This window comes from Brienomyrus brachyistius, unplaced genomic scaffold, assembly GCF_023856365.1.
Source record: "Brienomyrus brachyistius isolate T26 unplaced genomic scaffold, BBRACH_0.4 scaffold36, whole genome shotgun sequence".
NCBI lineage: Eukaryota > Metazoa > Chordata > Actinopteri > Osteoglossiformes > Mormyridae > Brienomyrus > Brienomyrus brachyistius.
Window position 1 is genome coordinate 2,643,382 of NW_026042311.1, and position 5,653 is coordinate 2,649,034.

A 5,653-nucleotide genomic window follows, 5' to 3' on the forward strand; every position below is an offset into this window, starting at 1 on the left:
GACGGGAGTAGCGGCCCTCATAGGGACGGATTGGGGGGGGAAGGGAAATTCCCTTTCTGTGGGACGTTCTAGGTGACGGACCGGTGTGATTATTCCTTCCCCGGGGGAGAGTCCTGATCCTCGGTGGGAGGGGAGTGTTCTGTTTTAACTATGTCTTTATTGTGTGAGTGTTCTGTGTGTTTTAAATGCGCAGTGTAACCGCTTAGGGTCGGGACAGGACTATAGAGGCGGTTCGGGTCCCGTAACGCTTGCCTGTGCCTGAAGTGTGGGGATTACTGTGCATTGCAGTGCTATTGGTGTGCCGTGCCCTAATGGGGATGTTGTGTGGTGCGGGATTTACTGTGTGGTAGCGTGGGTTAACACACGCTTAAAAAGGGGTGGTGTGCTACGGGAAGAAAGCGGGACCGAACTCTTTGTGAATCCAGATCCGACCCGATGGGTCGCTGCATGAATTGTACTGAATAAAATTATCTTTGTAATTGTAGCTGCAGTCTGGTGGTGATCTGTTCTCCGTTTACAGCCTCTGACGCTACTGTAGTTTGGGTTCGTTACAATATCAATTCGATTACTCGCATATTCCCTATAATATAGGGTCTATATTTTCTAATTTTAAGTTTTTTTAATGTTTATAACCTTAGATCTATGCAAACCATTTCGTATATATCCAACAACACAGTACAATTATGGTGGTCATCTGGTTTATGACAGTAAAACAATGTACATTTTATGTACACTGAATGTAAAATTAAAGTTAATAATGAAAGCAAAATTATTGAAAACAGCTGTTGTGCCTTCGATTTACTAAAACACATGTTGGTACAATAAAACCATTAAAATTTTACAGATAAAGCATATGACCATCCATCCATCCATTTTCCAAACCGCTTATCCTATTGGGTCGTGGGGGGTCCGGAGCCTATCCCGGAAGCAATGGGCACGAGGCAGGGAACAACCCAGGATGGGGGGCCAGCCCATCACAGGGCACACTCACACACCATTCACTCACACATGCACACCTACGGGCAATTCAGCAACTCCAATCAGCCTCAGCATGCTTTTGGACTGTGGGGGGGAAACCGGAGTACCCGGAGGAAACCCCACGACGACATGGGGAGAATATGCAAACTCCACACACATGTGACACAGGCAGAGACTCGAACCCGGGTCTTAGAGGTGCGAGGCAACAGTGCTAACCACTGCACCACCATGCTGCCCCTGCATATGACCATAAGTTTAATTTCTGTAAAAATACAGAAAAGAAATTGACCAGTTTCACTGAAGGGGTTTCTTTTATTTTACAAACTGTGCGTAAAAATATGTTTATGCAATGTAGTTTTGATAAACCTTTACTGTCATTTAACATAAGAGGAAAAAAATAATTATACTGTAGTCAAAATGGCTGATATAAAATGGTTTAAAACTGTGAAAAAAAATTGCTTTTTTTTACAGTGTATACTTCCATTCAGAAGGTACCACACCGGCAGATACGGATTTCTGAAATAGCAAAGTTAAAGGTCGACGAATAATATCCCTCATCTCTTTTACAACAATAGGTAAGATGCTGTTTTGATATCCTGTCTAGGGTTGGAGTGTAACAGTATTCACGGGAAAGGGGAATGGGACAAAGGGACAAACAGGGTGAGGGCAAGAAGGGAACACCAGTGGGCAAAGGGATATTTTTTGTATTTTTATTTTTTTTCATGTATAATGACACTGAACAAATAACCCTGTGCAAAAGACTTTGGGAGTGACCACAGCCAAAATAACAAACAAAATCCCCAACTATCAAGTGCAACCCACAGCTAATCTCACCTGAGTGCAAAAGAAAAGGAAACCAAAAGGCAAACACTCCACCTCACTCCCTAACCAAATAAACAGAGTTCAACACACACTTGCAAAACAAAACAGCAGTCACTCCCTATGCAGCAATACAACCACACATACATAACTTACACACAAGTCAAAGCAACGAGGGGGCTAGTGAAGACGTAAACCAAAGAAAACCAAGCGGGGAGACAGCAAGCCAAACTGAGGTCGCGGGGGGGACCGGAGCCTGTCCTTGGAACAACAGGCGTAGGCAGGAACCAACCCTGGGCAGGAGTCAACACTCTGCAGGGCGCAAACACTCACAACTTAGATTTGCCAATTAACCTACCCTGCACACTTTTGGACTGTGGGAGGAAACCGGAGCCCCTGCTGGAAGTCTTTCCCCATTCACCAGATTATATTGCCAGAAGACTGAAAATTAGATATCAAATACTAGAGTGACATAAAAACAAAAAAACAAGTTTGCTTGTTATGAGACGCAAAACAGAAGATTCTCTCTTTTTATATTTTGAGAAACCATTTTAACATTTATCCAACCGGTCAAATGGTTTAATACTTCATACAGCAGCATTTCTAAACTCATTCCTCAGCCCAACAGACAGCTCCACGTTTTTGCTCTGTCCCAGATCCCTGCATGCATGAACCAAACAGTCACCTTTTACTGCTGTGCTGAGAGCTTGGACAGAGCAAAACTGTGGATCTTTGCAGTGGGGTCCAAGGACTGGCTTGAGAAACCCTGGCATAGAGGAGACTGCAGTGAGAGCCAAGAAAAAAAGAGATTAGAGAGGAAGGTAAAATGCTTCCATTAGCATGGCAAATAAGCTGCAAGTACAGACCCTGTGCTTCCATTACAAACAAAAAGCCTGTATGACCCTCCTAAACACACAAGTCAGATTAACTTAACCAGGGGAAATAAGCATAAAACTTGACAAAGACTAGACTATGAAAAGGGAAGGTGAACATCATACTTACACAAACTTCTGCTAAAGCAAATGGACAAACCCCTTTTAACTGAATCAAGTTACTTTAAAAAATTAATAATCCAAAAATAAATCAATAAAAATTAAGAAAAACACAATCATGCTTTGAACTAATACTGCAGTCAGTCCTAAATGTTCCCATGACATTCTTTTCGTCACGACGCACACTTGGTACATACTGGTTAAAAACCATTTATAATCCTTCATGTACCAGTCTATGATGGAGCACCCCAACCTGGGCCACCCATCCAACATGACAGATTTCTGCCCCCTGACCCCGGAGACTAACATACCAACCTCTGGAAACAGGGAACCAGGGGGACATGGGCCGCTGACTGGATGGGCGACCAGAATGAGGTGAAGCAGAAGGTAGACTCCACAGCAGAGGACCGAGGAATGTAGACCAAAACCAGGGAACCTGAAGTGGCAAGAACACAAACCAGGACAGACATATAAAACCCAAGCAAAGGCATCAGTGGCACAGGCCACCAGCTTGTGAAAGATGGCTCCCTGGCATCATGAATCCCTTAATCAAAAACCTTTGTGATGGCAAGTTTGCCACCCAGGACTGATCCCTTCTAAAGACCTCAAGTTTCAATGCAAGGTTTCTGAAATGTTTTGAAACATCAGTCCATGTGACTGCTGTGGTATTGTTCCAGGCAGTGAAAACAACTTAGGAGAAAATTTCCGTGCATGTTGGGTGTTTGTGGTACTGTTGGGCTGAGGGGGTAATTGAGTGACAATTAACCTTTGAGATCCAATTATATTATTTAAACAGGTTAGTAGGTAGACAGTGTGATTTAGATGAGGATAAGGATGTTTTATTGTCATTACAAAACGTGTTCTACATGAAGGGAACAAAATGAGGCACTCAGATCCGGTGTATTAGCAATAACAAAATAGAAATAAAATTGAAAGAACAATACAATGAATAATATGGTAAAAATGAAAGTAAAATAGAATAAAGACATTAAGATAAATTCCATTAGACCCTCTGGGCCAGGCGCTCTGCCGCTCTGCATTGTTTTCTTTGCATGTACAACTTTGTACTCCATAATTTAAATATTTTATCACGAAGCCTGAAGAGCAATATGAACTATATCATGCTTTAAGTAAATTGTCTCATCCTTTATTTGACTAAAGTATATTTAACTTCTACAGAACTTTGCAGGCTCATCTAGGATGGAGAATTTCTGCTGCTGAGCGCATTAGAAGAAATTCTCAGAGGGAGATACGAGTCCTAGGTGCCTGCTGGGTACATATTCAAGACAGAGTTAGGACCGACTCCAATAATTCTGCACTGTCTCCCAAATTAGAGGAAAAAATTGTATCTTACTGAAAATTTAATTTATGGAATTTTACCTTAGACTTGGTCAGCAGCCATGTGGATAAAATTCAGAACGACAGACGGTCTGTGGGTTGGGGGGGACAGGCAGGTTGGCCAGTGGGGGCACACGGAATGCTCCTGGGGGTGTGGTGGGTGTGCTTATATGATTTACAGGAGCCGAGGCTAACAAAGGCACTAAACTGCAAAAACAGCCTCCTGTACGAAGTTTTACATGAAAAGGGGCCATGGGCTTGTTGGCGCTATGTTTCTTAGCAGACTGACTAATACAGCCAACTGGACCATCTACCTCTTCAAAAACATCCATGCAGAGTTTCCTGCCTGTTTCTGACAGCTTTCACTGTTATTCTTTTGCTGCAGTCCTTTGTACTTTTCCAGGTTTTAGTATCTTGACCTTTGCAATCTGGAGGATTGCTACCCTCCAACTAGCTGTTTTGGGTCAAAATGGCCCCATCTGTGTTAATTTGCATCATTAATTACAGCATAAATCAATACATTCCAGATGAATTTTAAGGAATTTCAACAAAAGCCTGTAATATCATTTTCGACCACCATGTGACACCACAAGCCATTGGAAAACCACTAAGCTGTCAATATGAGATTTGGCAGAACAGAAAATATGATGTTAAATATATCACAGTGCAATAGTTTTAAAAATAAATCACTAACTTTGCACGACTATTTTATGTGTTTTGTCAAATAAAAAACCTGAAGTATTTGAGCTTGAACTGATACTGAGCAAAATATTACCTCTTACTTATATGAAGGTTCGCATTATCTATGATGTAGAATAAAAGACACAAGTAAACAATCCATTTCTTTGTTTTAAAGAAACAGATTAGCTAAGAAAACCAATTCCCACCCTGTGGAATCAATGTGCATCACCTGTTTGTGGCCACTGCCCCGTGCACAATCTGCCACTGAAGATAAACCGTGTGCTTCTCAATGGGGGGCTTGTACAGGGACCTCCAACATCCCCGCGGGGAAGATCCAGGCCTCAACAAACCTGACCACCTAGAATCTGCCAGTCCACTCAGTGCCCGAAAATGCAGCACTTTAACACAAGCCTGGTACAGACCTTTCTCAGACAAATCTCTAAGAGCCACCTGCTGAAGAGACACGAAAGAGAGCAGCAAACCCACCTCCTCCCGATGACCTTCTACAGCAGGAGGGAAAAATGGGGACTACTGCCTCCTCCCAACTCAAGCACATTCTTAGTTGCCTCTGGTAGCGTGCAGACAATGTCCTCCAAAGCTCTCTGAAGAAGTCTGGGGGAGGGGGAAACATTTCCGCATGTAGGGGGCCAGTGGCATTTAATTATTTACAGAAAATTCCATAGAGCCAATGTAGGAACCTGAGGCCAGTTTAACACAGGTCACTGTCCGTGGTGCTGAAACCTTTACTTGATGGGCTGGTCCTGAACGAATACAATGGCTGGCCAGCGTGCCTCACTATGTGTTTCCACTGACTGACACCTTCACATGTAATGTGATTGTTAACA